We start from the raw sequence: 23,829 nt of genomic DNA, 5'->3' as shown, positions 1-23,829 counted from the left end.
AGACCACCACAGCCCCACACTCCTGGAAGTCCTTTTCCCGATATGTATTCAGTATGTGCAGCAGAAACCAAATAACAGTGGTCTCACAGGATGGAAGCTTGTGTGTGGCTCCCATGACAGTGAGGCAGGCAGTTCCAGGGCTGCTAGGGTGGCTCTGCACCACGAGGATGTCCAGGCGTCCAGGTCTCCTTGACCTTCCTTCTCTGCTGTCCCTGGGATGTTACCATTGTTGGCATGACCCAAGGTACCTAAGACCATGTTCATGGTCCATGAGCAACCAGGGAAAGCAGGGAAGGAAAAAAGGTTTCTTCCCTTTAAGAGCAAAATTTTAAAGTTCACATCTGCTTCATCATATGGCCAGAACTTAATCAAAAGAATACAAGTAGTGGAGATTGAATGGTATTTTTTTTTACTTTAATTAATTAATTAATTTAGGCTGCATTGAGTCTTCGTTGTGGGCTTTCTCTAGTTCCGCTTAGCTGCATTGCAGGGGCTTCTCATTGCGGTGTCTTCTCTTGTTGCGAGAAACGGTCTGTAGGCGCACAGGCTTCAGTAGTTGTGGCGCACAGGCTTATTTGCTCCGCGGCATGTGGGATCTTCGCCGACCAGGGATCGAACCCGTGTCCCCTGCATTGGCAGGCAGATTCTAAACCACTGCGCCATGAGGAAAGTCTCGAATGTGTTTTATTCTAGGTGACTTTGTCCAGAAAAAGAACTCTATTACAATGGAAGAGAGATGATTTTTGCTATACTTCATTTTTTTTTTTTTTTTTTTGCGGTACGCGGGCCTCTCACTGTTGTGGCCTCTCCCATTGCGGAGCACAGGCTCCGGACACGCAGGCCCAGTGGCCATGGCTCATGGGCCCAGCCGCTCCGCGGCATGTGGGATCTTCCCGGACCGGGGCACGAACCCGGGTCTCCTGCATCGGCAGGCGGACTCTCAACCACTGCGCCAGCAGGGAAGCCCTATACTTAAATTTTTTTAAATCAGCAGTGGAGAATTGTTATTATCAATATCTTAAGCTGAGCCAGATTTGTAGTTTAAAAATAGAATAATCTTACAATATATTGCTAACTGATAACAAAATTGCAGATAGAATATGTGATAAATACCACCTGATAAAATGAAATCGCTCTCTATAACACTGTCGAAACTGGTAACAGTTACTGTGTCCAGGGAGGGAATTTGGAAGGGTTTTGGATGGGATGGAGGAGGAAATTTACATTTCACTGTATGTCTTCTATGTCATATGAATTTTTTTAACTTTATGCATGTATTAGTAAGTTGAAATAAATGTTGAATGACCAAAGAAAACCCCACACTCATTTAGTAATCATTTACTAGGCGGTTACTAGATGTCAGGCCCTGTGCTGGGCCTCAGTGAGTGACACATCAAGGAACTCACGATGGAGTGAAATGACCTGGCAAATGCAACATAGTCTATAACTAGTTGTTGGGGAAACAGCTTCCAGGAGGGAGGGAGCTGATTGAGAGCATACTGTGTGCCGGGTGTGGTGCTCCCTGCCGGGGACATAAAGAAAGCTAAGGTCTATGCCTTGGTGACCTAAATGTCTCACCCCGATGAGGGTCTGTGCCAGTCCATGACTTCCCAGGAGCCCCACTCTTATCCTGTCCCTGTGTGGGACGTGAGCTGAGGAATGGAGAGACGACCTTGGCCCATTTGGTCCAAAAATTAGTGAAAAGGTTAGTTAGAGAACACAATTTCTTAATGAAACTGAGTAATCAACATGACGAGAAAATCGCTAAGAAATAATCTGGATGAAGGGGAGGAAACCAACAAACTAGAATCACAAGGAGTGACTCTGGGATCCTGTATGAAAGTAAGATGTGAGGAATAGTGGGAGCCCAGGGTTTGCTGGCAGGATGACACAGGGAAGAAAATGTGGGTGACTTTAGTGACAGCACTTTCCTAGAGATGTAGGAGGTTTGAAAAGTAAGGGGGCAAATATTCAGAGGGGACCCTCTCAGATTCCCACAGACCTGGAGAGAAACCTTTCCGATGAAAACATTGATTCTTGTATCCAGGTCGGTGCCCAGATAAACACAAGTCAGTTCTGCAGATCATCCTGCCTGCGGCGGACCCACAGTGACAATGACTGTTCAGTGACTGTGCAATCCGTGTGTGAACACGGCCAGGGCAGAGTCCTCATTACCTCGTGCTCCTGCTTCTCTGACCTGGAATGTCCCAGTGCAGACAGACTCTGAGAAGCTACCCAAGGATCCCTGCCTCCTGGGGTTCACACCTTGTGGCTCTCCGCCCCTGAGTGTGGGTGGGACCTGTGACTTGCTTCTGATCAATAGAATATGACAACGGGGATGTCACTCCTGAGATTAGATCATAGAAGAGCAAGACCCCATCTTGCTGGCTGACTTTCCACTGTCTTCACTGCTTGCAAGCTCTGAAAAAGGAAGCAGCCATGTTGGCAGGTCCTACATGGCAAGAAATTAAGGTCAGCCTCCTGTCAACATGCAGCAGAAGTCTGAGGCTGCCAGTGTAACAGCCCACAAGAAACTACTCAGTCTTCTTCCCTAAGGCAACGCTTTCCTTCCCTTGGTGACAGACATTCTGCTTTCTCTTTAGCAGCGTAATGTCAGCTTCTCTGTCTATCCTAGTTGCTGTCCTCTCAGTTCATCCAGGAGGCCCCAGAAGGGAGCAGCAGGCAGGGTGGGAGGAAGTGCTGGTGAGCAGGGCTGTGGCCAGACCCCTCCTCATGTGTCACCTTGGACAGCAGATGTTCCCAGGAAGTCAGCTGGCAGAAGAGCAGTCGGGGCAGCAGGGATGGGAAGGAGATGCGTGAGCACCCCTGTGACTCTCAGGCCCACGAGGGGCCGTGGTTTCAGGCTGTGGAATAACACAGTGATGAGTAAACTCTGCATGGGCCCTGCTGGTCGTCACCCTTCAGCATCTGGAAAGCCCAGCTCACACCCAGATGCAAACACCACTGAGGCCCTCCAGCCCAGATGTGACCCTCACTTCCCCCCACCTCCGGCAAACACACTCCAGCAGCCAATGTAGACCCAACTCTCCTGTCACTTCAGACCCCATGGACACACCTATAGGGAGTGTGAGAAACGCAATAGACTCCCAGCCAGTCTCAGAGCCCAGAGGGGACAGGGAAGCTGTCAGAGGCCCCAGAGGAGGTGACCCTTAGTGAGGCTGGTGAACAGTGTATGGGAGTCAACACAGCAGAGTGAGTACAGACCTGGGCACAGCGGTCAGACCGCTTCCTTAGAGTCATGGCTCAGCCAACTGAGAGCCAGCCAAGCTCTCTGAGGCCTCAGTTTCCTTGTCTGTAAAATGGGGTTGATAGCTGTCCCTATCTCAGAGGACTCTGATGAGATTTAAATGATTTGCTTCATGTAAGTCCCTTAAAATGGTATCTGACACATTTATTAAGGCAAAATCCTGGGGAGGAAGAGAGTCCACGCATGCAGCTCCTGTTTCTTTCTTCCGAGAGGACGAGGACCACTTCTCCCCAACACTCATCACCTCAGCCTCTTCTTACTCATGTGCAGATGGAGAGCTTCCTGTCTCTTATATCCCCTGAGGTGGGAGGGGCACCTGGAGAAGGCCAGGGTGGGGGCCAGGATGAGGACGCATCAGAGCAATGCACACCTGCACACCACAAAAACACACATACACATACAAAGGCCCACACATGCTTGTGTACACTCACCCACACACATATACACAGACATCCACACACATTTCTATCTGCATGTGAACACACACAGACAGACACACATGCAGGTTACACTCTCCCTTCAGATTTGCCAGTTCATTGTAGGACTGGGCTTAATACTACTTCATCTTTGTAAAAAAAGTTAGGATCCTGCTGGAGACCAACCTGAGAATTTTTGTCCCACTAGAAAGAGACCCATTCCCCAGGCAATGTGGTACTTTCTGGGCCTCATGTGGCCCTGCTTCTGGAACCCTCATAGAGGAGAAGGGGAGCTGAACTTAGATCAAGGTCCAGGAGTCCAAAGGCAGCCACGTACACTGGCCGGACCTGGAACTGGGGCTCGGGGGATCCAGCAGGTCCCCAGCCTCCCAGCTCACCTGCACTTCCTCAGCTGGCCTCCCACCAGCCAGGGTCCCTCCAGGCTTTGCTGCACAACAGGATGTCTGCACGTTGGCTGCAGAAGTCACGAGCACAGGAGCTGCAGTTCAAGCCCTGAGGCGAGAGACCCTTGGGTCAGAACCATGAAACCCAGAATCCCTTCCTAAGTTGAGCTCTTGTTGTTCTAGAGCACAGTTCTCGCAGGCAAAGTTCGACCCATCTAAAATCCTGCAAACACAACCCCACTGACAGCAGCTGCAGGGAGAACCTCGCCAGCAAATGCTCCCTTGACGGGGATGTTGGGCTGGGAAGATGGCTTTGAGGAGGAAAGGAGAGGGAGGGGCCCTGACCTCACACCTGAGCCCTGACCCTGCTGAAAGTTCCCAGAAGGGCTCCTACTTCCCTGAGAAGAAGGTTCCCCCTGAGATCCCTCCACACCAGACCTCAGGAAGAGGGGTTCAGGCAGCCCCTGGTGCTGCACGTGGCACGTGTGTCTCTGCTCGTCTCCAGAAGGCAACACCAGGGCCGCCCACTTCTGGAACGTTCTGTCCTCTGAAGGCCTGGTCTCTACAGGCTCCATGGCCTGGGTCTGGTCCTCCTCACCACACTGCCAGGTCACGGTGACCTCTGAGGGTACAAGCCCAGGGCCCAAGATCTCAGGGTGACATCTCTGTCAGGGCTGGGATGGTGTGTCGTCTGTGCTCTGGAGGCTCTGTGGTAGACAAAGCAGGGAGGGCTCAGGCAGGGGCTTGCTGAGTAGCATCGACTCCAAAGATCAAGACACCATAACTCCTGATGGTTTGGCTGCCAACCAGCACGAGGCAGCGGGTGAAGGGAACGAGCACTAGACAGCCAGGTCCAAGACACGGAGGTGAGAACTCTGTCCAACATTCTCCTCCAGGATAAGATCCTCTTCAAGGATTCTTCTCCCTCTTTTTTTTTTTTTTTTTTTTTTCCTGTCAGTGGTGTGCAGGGTTTTTTCTAATAGTTTTATGTTTCATAGTTTTTAAATCTTGTGACCAGACAAGTTTTTGCCATTTCTACCACTCTCCACTTATTGAGGCTTTCTGTATTGTACGTTGTAAACTTTTGGACAGTTCCAAACATTTGAAAAGAAGGTACATTCTCTGTGTTCTTGGAATAGGATTTGCTATATCTCCATGAAGTTTTTCTTAGTAGTTTTGTTATTTAGGTATTTTGTATTGACACTTATTTTTTGACTTCTTGATTTGTTATGGACTAGAAGAAATCACTCAAAGATTCCTATTAGCAATGAGTTTTTGCCCATTTTACTTGTATTCTTATAGTTTTTGCTTTTTATATTTTGATGCTTTTTTTCTGTATGACCTTTAAGGAGAGTTATATCTTAATTGTGTATTATAATTTTCTTAGTAACATAAAACACCCTCTGTAGTCTCACTTAATAATTTTTTGCTTTGAATACAATCCTGTTCGAAAATAAGATCAAGACCTCAGATTTCTTTCATTTCGTATTTAGCTTACACATCTCTGCCCAGCACTTCCTTAATTTTAACTTTAAAGCTTTAAAAAATGTATATTTAGGGGCTTCCCTGGTGGCGCAGTGGTTGAGAGTCCGCCTGCCGATGCAGGGGACACAGGCTTGTACCCTGGTCCGGGAGGATCCCACATGCCGCAGATCGGCTGGGCCCGTGAGCCATGGCTGCTGAGCCTGCACGTCTGGAGCCTGTGCTCCGCAATGGGAGAGGCCACAACAGTGAGAGGCCCGTGTACCGAAAAATAAATTTTTTTTTTAATTTAAAGAGTACTGGGAGAATGAATCTAAAAGAGGTATCTTTGAGAGTGGAGAGAAATAGTATTGTCTAGGACTAGAAGTTTAGGGCTTAGTTTAAAAACAAGGAATATGCCCGAAGGTACTCTTTAATGAAGCGCCAGGTGGGTTCAGCAGATGTTCGCCAGGATACTTACATGAACCACTTTAGACTGGACAGCTCTGGGTGTCTCCTGAATTGATTTCTCTATTTCACTTGAGTTTTCACGGTGCTTTGTCACCTTCTAAAATTATATTAGCCAACAGTAAGAGAATTTAACCTAGAAGATGTGGTGTCAGAATTGCTTACTGTCCTTTGGTACTTTTATTCCAGGAAAATTGATGAGGGATCTGGAATATAAAACAAGTGAGCATCTGGAGGGGATAGTGGCTGAAGTTTGCTAATTGCAGCTTTCCTATGAAGCTCCATTACTTATGGGTCAGTTCTTTCGTTTTAAAGAGGAAGGTCTTCGTGTGACTAATGTATCCAAATTCTTTATCCTGAGAATTCAGATTTCAAACCCACAAACCTTTCCCCAGATTGGTGCAGCTGCAGTGATCTCAGTCCTTACCGTTTTGCCCTCTCAAGTCTCATCACACTGCCTGTGCCCTTGAATTTTCTGTGTTCTCTTCATTTTCCAGATATGGTTGCTAATAGTATGAGCACAAGGTCACAAGCAGTTTCTGGCCTGCTCCCCTGAGGAGTCCACCCCCATTGTCATAAAGGCCCCAGAACCTATGGGATAAACCTCATTTGCTGTCTTTTGTGATGCCACACCTTTGTCTCCTTGTCCCCACAGTGAGGATCATCCTGAATTCCCAGACAGCCAATGGCTTCCTCTCAGTGTTTCCAAATGGGAAGAGCATGATATTCACTGGCTTGTGGATGAACACAAAGCAGCATGGTCAGCAATTTGATCCGGAGCCTGGTGTGCTGGGCAGTAAGGGCTTCACGCGGGGCAAAGTGTATCAGGAAGTGACAGTGGACAGGATCAGGTGGGGAGCAGGGGAGGAAGAAGAAGCAGTGAAATACGGGGATGGAAGCAGAGGTGTGTTTGGCAGTAGCTATCTTGGTGGATTTCCAGGCATCCCTGATGGGTCTAGCTCTCCTGGATATAGAGGTGAGAAGGAGCAGTCGGAGGGGAATGGTCGCAGGACAATGGAATGTGGCCAGAATTCTGCCTGCTGAGGGCGGCAGGAGAGTCAATGGTGAGAAGAGGGTTTCTCAGCTTCACCCCCGAGGAGGGGTTCTGGACTCTGCAGCTGTCTTCAGCTGGGGTCTATATGTGCACCGGCCCTGAGCCTTGCCAGATCCTGTTCTACTGTCCAAGGCTGACTGGAGCTGCTCTGGATTTTGATGGTGGGAAGGTAACCTTTACCAATGCCAGAACTCAAGAGTTTCCCTATGAATTCTCATCTTCCTTCACTGGGAGAATTTCCCCTTTCCTGTGGCTTGACTGCATGAGATCCAGACTTACGCTGAGACCCTGAGAGGAGACCTCCTGGGCACAGCCCTGGGTGTTTGCATTGATCCTCTGCTCCTTTACATCATTCCCAACTCGCTGCCTCAGCTGGGTGGTCCTGCTGGGTTTCTGAATGCGCTTAGATGACTGGAGCCTTACGGTAGTCAGGACTCTCTTGTCCTCACTGCTTTGTCTCTAAAATGGGAGTAGTAACGCTTGATCTGCTTTCTCTACAAGGGAATGGTTGAAATGTCTTTAAAGTACTTATTAAAATGCGTGTTAATTATTAATTTTTCTCTTCAGTTGCCTTTGATTTGGTTCTTCACCTGCCACTGAGACAAAGGTATGAGAAGGAGTGACTATATCATAGGACTGCAGCCCGTGCCACGAATAGGAATTGATTACAACATCCATATCCATTTCTAGAGCACCTTTTCTGTCACATAATTTCTCCTGCCATCCTTCTAAGCAGCTGAGGAAACAGTAAATGTTTTGCAACTCATACCTGCTTATCATTGATACATTATGAGACTTGAGATATCTGGAGTGGGAATTGGTTTATTTCTTTCTGCTATGCTCTGATAATTTTTGCATTAATAAGGGGGGAGTGGAAGCCATGTGAGGTTCAGGTGTATATGAGTTTTTGGAGGTCACTTGGACCTGAAGTTCAGTCTTATGTCAGCTGTGTTTTGAGGTGGTAGAAATAGATACTTAGCTTAATATTAAATTAGTAGTCTTAAGTATAAGCAGAAGAAAACAAACTTGGCTAATTTTAGAAAAAGGAAATTTATTAAATGTTACTGGGGCTTGTAGAGTGTAAAGAGGGAGGGGTATGTGTGCTTGCAAATTCTGCCCCAAGAGAGCTGGGAGTCAGTGTGGGCACTGCAGTGAGAGGGAGGAGCAGTTGGGGGGGGTCGCAGGGGTTGAGAGGATGGTTGGGGTTGGCAGCACCTAAACAGAACATACCACACATGAGGACAAGCTAGTGGAGAGCGGGTGTGATCTGGTGGGGAGCAGAGGAGGAAGAAGTAATGAACACACACAGGGGTGGAGCCAGAGCTGGGTTTGGCAGCAGCTATCTTGGTGGATTCATAGACCCAGCTGATGGGTATAGTTCTCCTGGACATAGAGATGAGAATGAAGAGTTGAGGAGGGAATGGTCTCAGGAAATTAGTGGATAGAACAGACCGTAGTTCTTCATGTAAGTAACTCCTAAAGAAAAATATCGCATAAGTGCACAAGATTGCCAGAGAATAGGATGCCTGCCTGTACCCCAGCAACATTAAAGGTTAGGAAAGCGTGCTTTCGGCTTCTGTAACGAGAGGTGGTCTCATCAAGGCTCATGTCGTTTAGCATTCTCAAGACATGGGAGCAGATGCTAGTTGCCTAAGAAGAACATCCCTTATTTAAATTGCTGGAGATGTGGGTATACTTGCTCTGATAGCTCAGTTGTATAAGAATGTTTTGTCAAAAAAATATGACCAAACAACAGAAGATTCCTATACCCTATAGCTGTATCTATCAATAAAAGCAAGTACAAGTCAAGTGCTGACGTTGTATGTTCTGATCCTCACTATAGAAGGGACAAAGCAACGTGCAAACAGATTTTTTCTATATGGTGAGTGGCCAAAGGTTTTAACTATTATATTCAATGACAGTGCAGTCCATGTTTCACTTACAGGACTGAAGGGAACAGATTTTATAGGTTAAGGATGTAGATAGAGGATGTTGCAGTGCTTTTGGTTAGAAGTAATTATGAGATGAAATGTGAGTAATTACTAAAGAACAGGGTCAGAATTTAGCAAGACAATGTTGAAACTTTTCCTCCTTAGAATGTTTCTTAAGTGTAAGATTAATGTTAATCAGATACGTATTAGACAGATAAATAGAAAAAAAGTCAGAAAAAAGAAGCCAAGAAAAGAAATTATGTCTGATAGTAGAACCACAGGAAGAGTCCTCTGGGGATTCCAGATTCTGTGCCAAGAGAGTGACTCTGGGGTCCCGCCCTTCTCTCAGGACAACTAAGGCATCCAGTCTCTCCAGGTATGGAGGGGAAGACAATCCCCGAAGTAACTGATTAGCAGTTCCCTTTGACCCCGGCGGCAGCAATGGGCACTATACTCTGGGCGACTTTCTCTCTCTCAGGCCTTGCTCTCTGCCTCACCCTCAATCTGTCTGGAGGTCTGCCTCCAGCTTTTCTGAGTTACTCGGCCCCCACACAGGTCAGGACCAGAAGTGGTGTTCTCCAACCCAGAAACCTGGAGCCTCTTACTCTGAGTTGTCTCAACCTGAACTTACAGCTATCCAAGGAACAGGAGATTATCCCAGACCCCACGTCCAGGCTGGTGTCTTTCTCCCCCTAACTCAACTGTCCTGTCTGTTCCCAGGATGGTCACATGAGTGCTGCTGGAGTGTCCCATGAGAGTTGTAAGATGTCTGAATTTTCTGATTCATTCTCTCAGATTCTCCCAAAGACACATGCAACCCACCACTCTATCTCTGACCGTGAGGTCACCCTAAGATGCTGGGCTCTGGGCTTCTACCTTGTGGAGTAACACTGATCTGGCAGCATGATGGGGAGAACCCAACTCATGGCACAGAGGTTCTGGATAGAGAAAAATATACCATGCTAACACTAGTCTAATGAAAGCAAGAGTAGCTATATTAATTTCAGACACAGCAGACTTCAACACATGGAAGGTTATCAGAAATAGCAAGAAAGGCGTCACATACTGATAAAAGAGTCAATTCTCCAAAAAGTCATAACAATCTTTACTGTGAATGCACCTAACAACAGAGGGTCAAACGATGTGAGGCAAAAACTGATAGAATTGATAAGAGAAATAGATGAATCCACTGTTTTAGTTGGAGACTTCAACATCCCTCTCTCAGAAATGGACAGAGCAAGCAGGCAGAAAATCAGCAAGGACATAATTGAACTCAAAACACTATCAATCAACTGGATATAATCAATATCTATAGACTACTTCAGCCAACAACAGCAGAATACACAGTCTTCTCAAGCTCACATTAAACATTCACAAAGATACACCACATTCTGGGCCATAAAACACACGTTAGCAAATTTTTTTTAATAAATTTATTTATTTTATTTCTGGCTGTGTTGGGTCTTCCTTGCTGTGCATGGGCTTTCTCTAGTTGCAGCAAGTGGAGGGTACACTTCATTGTGGTGCACGGGCTTCTCATTGTGGTGGCTTCTCTTGTTGCAGAGCACGGGCTCCAGGCATACGAGCTTCAATAGTTGTGGCTCACGTGCTCTAGAGCGCAGGCTCAGTAGTTGTGGCGCACGGGCTTACATGCTTCTCGGCATATGGGATCTTTCCAGACCACGGATCAAACCCGTGTCCCCTGCATTGGCAGGCGGATTCTTAACCACTGCTCCACCACGGAAGTCCCCACTTAACAAATTTGGAAGATTAGAAGTCATACAGAGCCTGAACCAAGATGGAGGAGTAGAAGGACGTGCTCTCACTCCCTCTTTGAGAATACCAGAATCACAACTAGCTGCTGGACAATCACTAACAGGAAGACACTGGAACTCACCAAAACAGATATCCCACATCCAAAGACAAAGGAGAAGCCACAATAAGATGGTAGGAGGGGCACAATCACAGCAAAATCAAATCCCATAACCGCTGGGTGGGTGACTCACAGACTGGAGAACACTTATACCACAGAAGTCCACTCACTGGAGTGAAGGTTCTGAGCCCCACATCAGGCTTCCCAACCTGGGGTTCTGGCAACGGGAGGAGGAATTCCTAGAGAAACAGACTTTGAAGGCTAGCAGGATTTGATTGCAGGACTTTGACAGGACTGGGGGAACAGAGACTCCACTCCTGCAGGGCACACACAAAGTGATGCGTGCATCAGGACCTGGGGGAAGGAGCAATGACCCCATAAGAGGGGGTGACCCGACCTACCTGCTAGTGTTGGAGGGTCTCCTGCAGAGGCGGGGGATGGCTGTGGCTCACTGTGGGGACAAGAACACTGGCAGCAGAAGTTCTGGCAAGTATTCCTTGCCATGAGCCCTCCCAGAGTCTGCCATTAGCCCTACCAAAGAGCCCAGGTAGGCTCCAGTGTTGGGTTGCCTCAGGCCAAACAACCAACAGGGAGAGAACCCAGCCCCACCCATCAGCAGTCAAGGGGACTAAAGATTTACTGAGCTCTGCCCACCAGAGCAACACCCAGCTCTACCCACCACCACTCCCTCCCATCAGAAAACCTGCACAAGCCTCTTAGACAGACCCATCCACTAGAGGGCAGACAGCAGAAACAAGAAGAACTACAATCCTGAAGCCTGTGGAACAAAAACCACATTCACAGAAAGATAGACAAGATGAAAAGGCAGAGGGCTATGTACCAGATGAAGGAACAAGATAAAACCCCAGAAAAACAACTAAATGAAGTGGAGATAGGCAACCTTCCAGAAAAAGAATTCAGAATAATGATAGTGAAGATGATCCAGGACCTTGGAAAAAGAATGGAGGCAAAGATCGAGAAGATGCAAGAAATGTTTAACAAAGACATAGAAGAATTAAAGAACAACAAACAGAGATGAAAAATACAATAACTGAAATGAAAACTACACTAGAAGGAATCAATAGCAGAATAACTGAGACAGAAGAACGGATAAGTGACCTGGAAGACAGAATGGTGGAATTCACTGCTGCAAAACAGAGTAAAGAAAAAAGAATGAAAAGAAATGAAGACAGCCTAAGAGACCTCTGGGACAATATTAAACGCAACAACATTCGCATTATAGGGGTCCCAGAAGGAGAAGAGAGAGAGAAAGGCCCCGAGAAAATATTTGAAGAGATTATAGTCAAAAACTTCCCTAACATGGGAAACGAAATAGCCACCGAAGTCCAGGAAGTGCTGTGAGTCTTCTGTAGGAGAAACACAAGGAGAAACATGCCAAGACACATAGTAATCAAATGGGCAAAAATTAAAGACAAAGAAAAATTATTGAAAGCAGCAAGGAAAAAATGACAAATAACATACAAGGTAACTCCTATAAGGTTAAGAGCTGATTTCTCAGCAGAAACTCTGCAAGTCAGAAGGGAGTGGCATGATATACGTAAAGTGATGAAAGGGAAGAGCCTACAACCAAGATTACACTACCCGGCAAGGATCTCATTCAGATTCAATGGAGAAATCAAAAGCTTTACAGACAAGCAAAACCTAAGAGAATTCAGCACCACCAAACCAGCTCTACAACAAATGCTAAAGGAACTTCTCTAAGTGGGAAACACAAGAGAAGAAAAGCACCAACAAAAACAAACCCCAAAAATAAAGAAAATCGCCATAGGAACATACAAATCAATAATTGCCTTAATCGTGAATGGATTAAATGCTCCAACCAAAAGACACAGGCTTGCTGAATGGATACAAAAACAAGAACACATATATGCTGTCTACAAGAGACCCACTTCAGACCTAGGGACACATACAGACTGAAAGCGAGGGGATGGAAAAAAGATATTCCATGCAAATGGAAATCAAAAGAAAGCTGGAGTAACAATATTCATATCAGATAAAATCGACTTTAAAATAAAGAATGTTACAAGAGACAAGGAAGGACACTACATCATGATCAAGGGACCAATCCAAGAAGAAGATATAACAATTATAAATATATATGCACCCAACATAAGAGCACCTCAATAAATAAGGCAACTGCTAACAGCTGTAAGAGAGGAAGTCAACAGTAACACAATAATAGTGGGGGACTTTAACACCTCATTTACACCAATGGACATATCATCCAAAATGAAAATAAATAAGGAAACAAAAGCTTTAAATTACACAGTAGACCAGTTAGATTTAATTGATATTTATAGGACATTCCATGCAAAAACTGCAGATTACACTTTCTTCTCAAGTGCTCATGGAACATTCTCCAGGATAGATCACATCTTGGGTCACAAATCAAGCCTCAGTAAATTTAAGAAAATTGAAAGCATATCAAGCATCTTTTCTGACCACAACGCTATGAGATTAGAAATGAATTACAGGGGAAAAAATGTAAGAGACACAAACACATGGAGGCTAAACACTACATCGCTAAATAACCAAGAGATCACTGAAGAAATCAAAGAGGACATCAAAAAATACCTAGAGAAAAATGACAACGAAAACATGACAATCCAAAACCTATGGGATGCAGCAAAAGCAGTTCTAAGAGGGAAGTTTATAGCTATACAAGCCAAACTCAAGAAACAATAAAAATCTCAAATAAATAATCTAAACTTACACCTAAAGGAATGAGAGAACGAAGAACAAACAAAACCCAAAGTTAGCAGAAGGAAAGAATCATAAAGATCAGAGCAGAAATAAATGAAATAGAAAAAAATAAAAGAATAGCAAAGATCAATAAAACTAAAAGCTGGTTCTTTGAGAAGATAAACAAAATTGATAAACCATTAGCCAGACTCATCAAGAAAAAGAGGGAGAGGACTCACACCAATAAAATTAGAAATGAAAAAGGGGACGTTACAACAGACACTGCAGAAATACAAAGCATCCTAGGAGAGTACTACATCAACTCTATGCCAATAAAATGGACAACCTGGAAGAAATGGACAAATTCTTAGAAAGTTATAACCTTGCAAGACTGAACTAGGAAGAAATAGAAAATATGAACAGACCAATCACAAGTAAGGAAATTGAAACTGTGATTAAAAATCTTCCAACAAACAAAAGCCCAGGACCAGATGGCTTCCCAGGTGAATTCTATCAAAAATTTAGAGAAGAGCTAACACTCATCCTTCTCAAACTCTTCCAAAAAATTGTGGAGGAAGATGCACTTCCACACTCATTCTGTGAGGCCACCATCACCCTAATAGCAAAACTAGACAAAGATACTACAAAAAAAAATATTACAGACCAATATCACTGATGAATATAGATGTAAAAATCCTCAACAAAATACTAGCAAACAGAATCCAACAACACATTAAAAGGATCATACACCATGATCAAGTGGGATTTATCCCAGGGATGCAAGGATTCTTCAATACATGAAATCAATCAATGTGACACACCATATCAACAAATTGAAGAATAAGAACCATACGATCATCTCAATAGATGCAGAATAAGCTTTTGACAAAATTCAACACAACACCCATTTATGATAAAAACTCTCCAGAAAGTGGGCATAGAGGGAACCTACCTCAACATAATAAAGACCATATACAACAAACCCACAGGAAACATCATTCTCAATGGTGAAAAACTGAAAGCATTTCCTCTAAGATCAGGAACAAGACAAGGATGTCCACTCTCACCGCTATTATTCAACATAGTTTTGGAAGTCCTAGCCCCGGCAATGAGAGAAGAAAAAGAAATAAAAGGAATACAAATTGGAAAAGAAGAAGTAAATCTGTCACTGTTTGCTGATGACAGGATACTTACTATACATAGAGAATCCTAAAGATGCCACCAGAAAACTACTAGAGCTAATCAATGAATTTGGTAAAGTTACAGGATACAAAATTAATACACAGAAATCTCTTGCATTCCTATACAATACTGATGAAAAATCTGAAAGAGAAATTAAGGAAACACTCCCATTTACCATTGCAACAAAAAGAATAAAATACCTAGGAATATACCTACCTAGGGAGACAAAAGACCTGTATGCAGAAAACTATAAGACACTGATGAAAGAAATTAAAGATGATAGCAACAGATGGAGAGAAATACCATGTTCTTGAATTGGAAGAATCAATATTGTGAAAATGACTATACTACTCAAAGCAATCTACAGATTCAATGCAATCCCTATCAAATTACCAGTGGCATTTTTTACAGAACTAGAACAAAACATCTTAAAATTTGTATGGAGACACAAAAGACCCAAATAGCCAAAGCAGACTTGAGGGGAAAAAACAGAGCTGGAGGAATCAGACCCCCTGACTTCAGACTATACTACAAAGCTACAGTAATCAAGACAATACGGTACTGGCAAAAACACAGAAACACAGATCAACGGAACAAGACAGAAAGCCCAGAGGTAAGCTCGAGGGAGGAGATATGGGGATATATGTATACATATAGCTGATTCACTTTGTTATACTGCAGAAACTAACACACCACTGTAAAGCAATTATACTCCAATAAAGATGTTAAAACGAAAAATGGGGCTGGGACAACTGGACGTGCACATGCGAAAAAAAAAAAAAAACCAGAATCTAGATGTAGACCTTACACCCTTCACAAAATTTAAATCAAAATGGACCACAGACATAAAGGTAAAATGCAAAAGTGTAAAACACCTAGAAGTAACATAGGAGGAAACGTAGATTACCTTGAGTATGGCAGTGACTTTTTAGATAAAACACCAAAGGCACAATCCATAAAAGAAACAAGTGATAAGCTGGACTTCATTGAAATGAAAAATATCTGCTCACAGAAAGGCAATGTCAAGAGAATGAGAAGACAAGACACAGAATGGGAGAAAAATTTGCAAAAGACGCATCTGATAAAGAACTCTTATTCAAAATAGGCAAAGAACACTTACACTTCAACAATAAGAAAACAGTCTCATTTAAAAATGGGCCAAAGGGACTTCCCTGGTGGTGCAGTGGTTAAGAATCCGCCTGCCAATGAAGAGAACACGGGTTCAATCCCTGGGCTGGGAAGATTCCACATGCCGCGGAGCAACTAAGCCCGTGCGCCACATCTACTGAGCCTGCACTCTAGAGCCTGTGAGCCACAACTACTGAGGCCCCGTGCTACAACTACTGAAGCCCATGCGCCTAGAGCCCGTGCTCCACAACAAAAGAAGCCACCGCAATGAGGAGCCCACGCACTGCAACGAAGAGTAGCCCCCGCTAGCCACAACTAGAGAAAAGCTTGCGCGCAGCTACGAAGACCCAAATGCAGCCAAAAAACAAAAAAAGTACCAAAGACCTTAATAGACACCTTACCAAAGAAGATATACACATGGCACATAAGCATATGAAAAGATGTTCCCATTTTATGTCATTATGGAAATGCATATTAAAAAAATGAGATACTACTATGCACGCATTGGAATGGCCAAAATCCAGAACACTAAGAAGACCAAATGCTGGAGAGGATGTGGAATAACAAGAACTCTCATTCATTGCTGGTGGGAAGGCAAAATGGTACAGCTACTTTGGAAGACGGTTTGGCAGTTTTTTACAAAACTAAATAAATGTACTCTTACCAGACAATCCAGCGGTTGTGTTCCTCGATATTTACCTAAAAGAGTTAAAAACATGTCTACACAAAAATCTGCATATGAATATTTATAGAACTTTTATTCATAATTGTCAAAACTTGGAAGCAACTCAGACATCCATCAGTAGGTGAAGGGATAAATAAACTGTGGTACATCCAGACAATGGGATATTATGCAGTGTCAAAAAGAAACGAACTAGCAAGACTTGTAAAAACTTGGAGGAACCTTAAATGCATACTACCATGTGAAAGAAGCCAATCTGAAAAGTCTATATACTGTATGATTCCAAGCATATGACATTCTGGAAAAGGCAAAACTCTGGAGACAGTAAAAAGATGTGTTGCCAGGGGTTGGGGAGTGAGGGGAGGAATAAGTAGGCAGAAAATAGAGGATTTTTAGGGTAGTGAAACACTCTGTCTGACACTATAATAATGGACACATGTTCCTATACATTTGTCCAAACCCACAGAATGTAGAGTTCCAAGAGTGAATCATAATATAAACTATGGACTGTGGGTGACGATGATGTGTCAATGTAGGTCCATCAGTGGTAACAAACGCACCACTCTGCAGCGGACATTGATAATGGGGCATGCTATGCATGTATGGGGGCAGGGAGTATATGGGAAATCTCTGTATATCCCCCTCAATCTTGCTGTGCACTTAAAACTACTCTACAAAAATAAAGTCTTAATAATATGTGAACGAGTGTTACCTAAATACCCAGCATCACAGAAAAGTCTGCCTTCTTGTGAGAGGACTCTTTCAGTTGCAAGTTAACAAAACTGGAATGAATCTAGCTTTGGCAAAAGAGGTTTAACATGTTGATTTACCGGGGAAGGCCGGGGGTGAGGCCAGTTAGATACATGATTGGACCCGGAGACTCAAACTTGTCATCAGACCTCAATTTCTCTTCTCTTTCACTGTTCCTGGGGAAGACAGACAATATGATCTCTAAGCCCCTCACATTACCCACTTTCACAACTTTAGCAGAAAGATAAACATCTTTCTCACACTGACCATACACAAAGTACTGGAGAGGAAAGACTACCCTTGGACCAGTCCCTGTTGCTAGGTGGATGTGGTACAACGTGGTAACCTGACTTGTCAGGCCTGAGTCATGTGATTTCCTCATCCCTCGGTTCATTATATTTCCTGAGTTATTTAAGGTCATGCTGATTATTAAACCATGTAACTATTAAACAAAATGACTTTTGCAAATTCTCAGAACCATAAGAAAATAAGTGAGAACATTAACTATTAGAACTGCTGGGTGTCCTTTTATTTCCTCTCCTTTATATTTCTACCTAGCCTTTTGCCTCTTCCATTCCCCAAATTACCTAGAAGACTGGGCTACCTTTCTGGCATCATAATTTTGTCCTGTATTCCTGTGGGATGAATACAAAATCCCTTGGACCTCAGCTCTGATCTCTGCACTCCTGGCCACAGCCCTGTGAGATGCCACACTTTCAGGTGGTTACCAGAGTCCCCCTTGTGGTGCACACACTTCTAAGATGTGATTCCCATCTCCTGGTGTTCATGCACTTGTGTAATTCCCACCTTTGGAGTATAAGCTGGACCTAGTGACTCATTTGTAATAAAGAGAATACAGTGAAGTGATAGAATTTTATGATCATCAGGGCACAGGATATGAGGGACCGGAGGTCAACTATCCAAAAGTCAGCTGTTCAAACCAGTTGGGGGAAGCACACAGTCCTCACGGAATCTGAGGCGGAATGACCCTGCACTCCTTTTCTACCTGAGGGGTTAATCCTGTATATTTCCACCTCCACAATCCCTGTCATCAGACAGGGTGATGAGGAGGGGACCAGCAGTGATTCTGGTCCTAGGTAGGATGAGCAGGAGGTCTGGTCTGCAAGGAGGACAGGAAGTGAAGAAACAAGGACTGCCAAATCTAACACCTGGTGACCCAAACACTTCCCTAGGCCAGACCCCATGGCTAGAAAGATGAGGAGGGTAACAATCTCCAATCTCCCTGTGCTGCCCCCTCTGGCCCAGTTCTCCCTTTCTCTAACTCACAGTAATGTCCCAAGAGCCCACAGAGGTGACACGAAATATATCTCTGCTCATCTCCAGAACAGACCACCATGGCCACACACTCCTGGGAAGTCCTATTCTCTCGATATGTATTAATTCAGTATGTGCAGCAGAAACCCAAATAACAGTGGTCTCACAGGATGGAAGCTAGTGTGTGGCTCCCATGACAGTGAGGCAGGCAGTTCCAGGGCTGCTAGGGTGGCTCTGCACCACGAGGCTGTCCAAGCATCCAGGTCTCCTTGACCTTTGTTTTCTGCTGTCCCTGGGATGTTGCCCTTATCAGCATGACCCAACATACCTAAGACCATGTCATTGGTCCATGAGCAACCAGCGAAAGCAGGAGAGAAGGGAAAGTCTCATTGTGTATCTCCATCAGAGCTCTTGGGTGACCAAGTGCATCATCAATGAGCAGTAATATTTTGAAAGGAATCTTTTTCTGAGCAGTAAGTTTCAATAGTGGGCTGAAAACATTTAGTCCACCATGTTGTAAACAGATGTACTCTCATCTAGGCTTTGTTGTTCTATTTACAGATCACAGGCAGAGTAGATTTAGCATAAACGTTAAAGGGCCTGGGATTTGAGGAATGGAAAATACGCACTGGCTTCAAGTTTAAGTCACCAGCTGCATTAGCCCCTAACAAGAGAGTCAGCCTGGCCTTTGAAGTTTTGAAGCCAGGTATTGACTTCTCCTCTCTAGCTATGGAAGTCCTAGATGGCACCTTCTTCCAATAGAAGGCTGTTTCATCTATACAGAAAATTTGTTATTTAGTGTAGCTGCCTTAATAATGGTCTTAGCTAGACCTTCTGGATAACTTGCTGCAGCTTCTACGTCAGCACGTGCTGCTTCACCTCGCATTTCCATGTTACAGAGGTGGCTTCTTTCCTTAAACCTCATGAACCAACCTCTGCTAGCTTTAAACTTTTCTTCTGCAGCTCCTCACCTTCTCAGCCTTCATAGAATTGAAGAGAGTTAGGGCCTTGCTGTGGTTTGGAATTTGGCTGAAGAGAATGTTGTGGGTGGTTGATCTTCTATTCAGAACACTAAAACTTTCTCCATATCAGCAATAAGGCTGTTTTGCATTCTCACCATTCGTGTGCTCACTGGAGTAGCACTATTTATTTTCTTCAAGAACTGCTCCTTTGCTTTCACAACTTGCCTAACTGTTTGGTGCAAGAGGCCTAGCGTTCAGCCTATCTAGGCTTTTGACATGCCTTCCTCAGTAAGCTTAATCATTCCTAGCTTTTGATTTAAAGTGAAACATATGCTACTCTCCTTTCACTTGATCATTTAGAAGCCATTGCACGGTTTTTAATTGGCTTAATTTCCATGTTGTTGTGTCTCAGGGAATCGGGGGGCCTGAGGAGAGGGAGAGAGATGAGGGAACGTCTGGTCGGTGGAGCAGTCAGAACACACACAGATTTATCCATAAGTTTGTTGTCTTCTATGGGAGTGGTTCCTGGTGCCCTCAAACAATTACAATAATAACATCAAAGATCACTGATCACAGACCAGCATAATAAATATAATAATAATGAAAAGTTTGAAATATTGTGAGAATTACCAAACTCTGATACAGTGTATGGTCAGGCCACTCAGGATGGCTGTTCTCTTGATCTCTTGTACATCCCCTGTCCGACCAAGGCCTCCTTCACCTACACATGACTGACCCGCTACATACTTGCCCCTAGCCCTAGCTAGTGATTGTTCTTATCAGGGAGGATGTGAGGGGTGTGCCCTCTACTGGTTTCCCTGGTAACTGATAAGCCCACCTGATGTCAATTCCCCTATAACTGGTAATATACCCCCTGGCCCCCGCACACGGTGGGGTGTCGCTCCAGGATCTTGCTTCAGACGTGTAAGCTTCCCCATCCATTACACCACTGATGCCTCTGTTGCTGACTTCGAGCCTTTCTTCTGTCTTGAAGCTGGGCAGGCACAGGCCTTGTAGGCCTGCGGGGTGCAGCCCAACACACAGAGACATGAAGTGAGCAAATGCTGTTGGAAAAGTGGCGCTGGTGACTTGCTCACTGCAGGGTTGGCACAAACCTTCAATTAGTAAAAAATGCAGTATCTTCAAAATGCAATAAGACGCGGTACACCTGCACAGGTCGACACCAATTACTTAGTTGAAACTTTGTCTAAAACTCTAGGAAGGGAGGGGTGAAATCAAACAGTGTCTATTTCAGCTCCTTGGGGGAAGGTGTAAGATTACAGTGGGTAAAACTATTGTTTCCTTCTCTTTTCTGGAGCTCTCCCATCTCTCCCAGGCTGGCCATTCTGTGTAGCAGGAGACAGATGATCGCAGGCAAGACCCAGGCTTTTTCTCCCACCCTCCCGTCCTTCTTTCCTTACCATTAATATTGCGATCATCAGATTACAATATTCCCATGTTTGGATTTCCCCTGCGACCCCATTCACTCAACTCTGACTCTACCGCGGGCACCGTCAGACCCCACAGGTTAGTGCTCAGTCCTGCACGCCCGCCCCCTCCTTAAGATGCCAGTCTCGAGTCCAGGTTGTCACCTGTGTTTCTGACCGACTGGCTACAGATTGGATGTTCTAATGATCCCCCACTCGGGTTTGATTAATTTGCTAGAGCGGCTCACGGAACTCACAGGAACACTTTCCTTACTAGACTACTGGGTGTAACTCTGGAACAGCCAGACGGAGGAGACACAAAGGGCAAGTGTGTGGGAAGGGCGTGGAGCTTCCGTGTCCTCTCCGATTGGGACACTCTCCCCGTGTATTCACCAGCGTGGAGGCTCTCTGAACCTCATCATTTTGCGGTGTTATGGAGGCTTCATTAAACAGGCACGATTGATTACATCATGGACCATTGCAGTAGGTGAAACCGCCAGCCCCTCTCGGCTCCCAGGACGTGGGGGATGCGGTGGTACCGGAAGTTCCAACTGCCTATTAACATGGTTGCTTCTCCTGGTAACCAGCCCCCATCCTTAGGTTCAGTCCAAAAGCCAACCTTTAACATAACAAAACACACCTCTGTGGCTCTCATCACTTAGGAAATTCGAAGGATTTTAAGAGTTCTGTGCCAGAAATATAAAATTAGGAAAATGAATAAATGTGTTTTCTTCCAAGTGTACGGGTTTATTGAGGGCATGGGGGTCTACAGGACAGCCCCAGGTGCCTGTGGAGAAGGCCCGCCATCGGCCTGGAGGGCCGCGGCCCCGGGGGCAGCCGGGGATGGGGTCTCCAAAACCTGGATTTACTTGAAAGTGTGACTCTCCGCTCCACCGCGCCCAAAGCCTCTGGGTCCGAACATGGCCCAGTAGCAGGGTTGGTTGCAGTAGGGCTTGCCTTCATGCTCAGTGTGTCCCCTCCCCCCGAGGTCAGCGTCTTTCTACATTTCTCACACTTCAGGCAAGGCCATGCCAGTCCTTCCCCAGGAGGTCACCCTCTCAGCCAAGTACACCTCCTTGTCACACTTGGGGCACTTGGGCACGGTGGCGCCGGGTCCGGGGCGGGTGGCTGGGCGGGAGCACACCGGAGCGCGGGACTGGGAAAATGAATACGTTTAAATGCAATTTATAATAGCATCAGGATAAAATATTTAGGTATCAATTTAAAGAAAGTGCGCCACATAAGTACACAGAAATTATATAGTTTTGCTTAGAGTTTCAATGTCTTTGGTAAAGTATTCCTTCTGTTCATTCATAGTATTCCTGAGCTCGTTATACCGCCTTTCTGAATTTTCTTGTAGCTTGTGGCGTTTCCTCATGAGCTGTTTTGAAATCTCTATCAGTTATGTCACAGTATTCCATGACCTTAAGTTTGGTTTCTGGAGAACTGTCCTTTACTTTTCGTGATGCAGTGTTACTGTGGTTCTTCGTGTGCTTGCTGTGCTGTTCCTCTGCCAGCACTGATGAAGTGCGGAGCACTTTTCTGCTTCATTCTAACCATTCAACAAATTAGAGAGCAGAGGCTTTTCGCTTCTCTTCCAGGAGGTGGCGCTAGAGCACAGGTTTGGGGTTCCCCTACCTGCGTTACCTGCTTGGGAGAGTTGGCGCTTTCCACCCCCATCAGGGGTGTGGTCCCGTGCCCTCTTATTGCTTCTTGTGCCTCCAGGGATTTTGCTGCCTTGTTGCTGCCTGTGCCACTGGCATCGCTGCCTGGTGACCTGGGATAGTGGGCTCTTCCCTCGTGTCCGGGATCCTCTGAACCACGAGGGAAGAGGGGGGTGTGGGTAGCTGGGGTGGTGCAGGCACCTCTGCCATGTCCCGAGCTGTAAGGTTCTCCGGCTCTGCTGCTGCCAGTGGGTGGCTGGAGGGGCCAAAGTCATGGGCGTCTCAGGGGCTGGTGGCTGGGGCCCCAGGACCCACTTCTGCTGCTGCCTAGTTACCTGGGGCCCTGGGCACTGCTGAGGCTGGAAGGCTGGATTCCTGTGTCCTGTTGCGGCTGCTACTGGGTGTTCTGGGGCTTCCAGCTCGGTGGCCGCAGGTGGAGAACAGGATCGCAGGCTCCGCCTCTGCTCTTCCCTCGGTTCAGCCTCGTCTCTGTGTCCCAGTCCACCCACCTTTCCATGCACACTGGGTGGCATTCTCCGGAGTCCTGGTGTGTTGGGCAGAGTCACCTGTGGTGTGTCGTGGATGTTTCCTGGTTGTGGATGGAAGGGGGGAGAGACAAAGGCAGCTTTTCACTCCTCCGTGTGGCTGATGTGTCTCCTCCAGGTCGCAGTTTTATGTCCAGAATCTGCCGATTCTGTTCAGCTGGAAGCCTGGCTCAGCTGCAGCCTGTGGGGCCCTGGGGAGCCTCCCCTGACCCCTGACCCCGAAGTCCTGGGTCAACATCAGCGCCAGAAATTAGATCTGAGTCCAGGACCACAGGGCCTTTAAGTTCAGGTTGGGAAGTGGCTGGAGGGATCCAGACAGCAGGTCCCTGTCTATTATTAGGTCCACGGAGGGGAAGAAGAGACAGGACACTGGGGTGTCCCGGGCTCTCGGGACTGGGGAGGAGCGGAGAGGACCCTTGAGGCTTCAAACGGTGGCGGATTTCATGCCTGGACAGGAGGGGCCATGCTTGGTGTCCTTGGGTACGGTGTTGGGACGCCTGGGTCCTGTAGGTCTGGGGATGGGGGAGGTCGTTTTCGTGTCTCAGGGAAATGTTAGGGGGACCCCCGGGCCCAGACTCATGGCTGATCTCCTTGTCCCACTGTGGTCTCCAGGCTCCACTCCATGTCCTGTCCTCT

General features: G+C 45.8%; 2 pseudogenes; one reads left to right on the top strand and one right to left on the bottom strand.

Moving 5' to 3' along the window:
- The window catches only part of LOC132432943 (MHC class I polypeptide-related sequence B-like), a 159,508-nt pseudogene that overhangs the window by 112,757 nt on the left and 22,922 nt on the right, over positions 1-23,829 (top strand).
- On the bottom strand, positions 21,850-22,858 carry LOC132431864 (cysteine-rich protein 1 pseudogene; annotated as a pseudogene).

Source organism: Delphinus delphis, chromosome 10, assembly GCF_949987515.2.
Source record: "Delphinus delphis chromosome 10, mDelDel1.2, whole genome shotgun sequence".
Classification (NCBI taxonomy): domain Eukaryota; kingdom Metazoa; phylum Chordata; class Mammalia; order Artiodactyla; family Delphinidae; genus Delphinus; species Delphinus delphis.
Note: the sequence above shows the minus strand (reverse complement) of the source record. Positions and strands in the feature narration are given on the sequence as shown.